The sequence below is a fragment of the Tiliqua scincoides genome, chromosome 6 (assembly GCF_035046505.1).
Source record: "Tiliqua scincoides isolate rTilSci1 chromosome 6, rTilSci1.hap2, whole genome shotgun sequence".
Classification (NCBI taxonomy): domain Eukaryota; kingdom Metazoa; phylum Chordata; class Lepidosauria; order Squamata; family Scincidae; genus Tiliqua; species Tiliqua scincoides.
This window is the reverse complement of record NC_089826.1, coordinates 6,918,975-6,920,134: the sequence shown is the minus strand read 5'-3', so window position 1 is coordinate 6,920,134 and position 1,160 is coordinate 6,918,975.

The following is a 1,160-nucleotide window of genomic DNA, read 5'->3' as shown; positions in this document are numbered from 1 at the left end:
TTTGTTTGCTGCACACCTTTCTCATCTCCCTTCCTCTAACCAACTCTTCAAGCAGCCAGTTTCCTTTGGAGTCCTTGTTTGTCTAACATTATTATCTCCTGCAGAAAGCCACTCTAAGGTGTCTCCTGGATCCCACTTAGGAACACTCAGCAGCCACGACTTTCTTAAATAGGCAATTAGGCAAAATCCATCTGGGCTCGTTTCATTCCAAAAAAACCATAATTTCACAGCCTGCTCCCTAAGCAGGATAATTTGTAGTTTTGTGGGTTTGAGTCCAGCTATTTCACTTTGTCAACGTAATCTTGTTTTTCAGGCCATTACAACTCTGCTGTCATTACTGGTTTGGCTTTTTCAAGATGTGAGATGGTTGGGGAAAAAGATAGTGTTTTGCGTTTAAGAGGCAATGTGTTTAAAACGGAAAAAAAAATTCTAATTTTGATCCAAGCCACCCTTGTTAGATAATGGTTCCTATTCACGGAGCAGTGGGAGAACCATACCTTCAAAGCACAGAAACAGAAGATAAACTTATTTACTTTGCTGTTGTAATTGTGATCTGAAAGGCTCTGGAGCAGGGGTGCCCAAACCCCGGCCCGGGGGCCACTTGCGGCCCTCGAGGCCTCTCAATGCGGCCCTCAGGGAGCCCCCAGTCTCCAATGAGCCTCTGGTCCTCCGGAGATTTGTTGAAGCCCACACTGGCCCAACGCAACTTCTCTCAGCGTGAGGGCGACTGTTTGACCTCTCGTGTGAGCTGTGGGATGAGAGCTCCCTCCACTGCTTGTTGTTTCGCATCTGTGATGCAGCAGTGGCAGCAAAGGAAAGGCCAGCCTTGCTTTGTGCAAGGCCTTTTATCGGCCTTGAGCTATTGCAAGACCTTTATTCATTCATATAAGTTCATCTTTAATATATTCATTTATGTAAACTTATGTAAATTTATTCAAATTTAAAATGTAAATTGATTCTTTTTTTGCCCTGGCCCCCGACACAGTGTCAGAGAGCTGATGTGGCCCTCCTGCCAAAAACTTTGGACACCCCTGCTCTGGAGGATAAAAGTCAGGCTGGCCCAACCGTGAAACTGACGAGGGCTCAATCCTACTCAACTTTTCAGTACCGATGCAGCGGCAATGCAGTCCTGAGGTAAGGGAATAAATGTTCCCTTACCT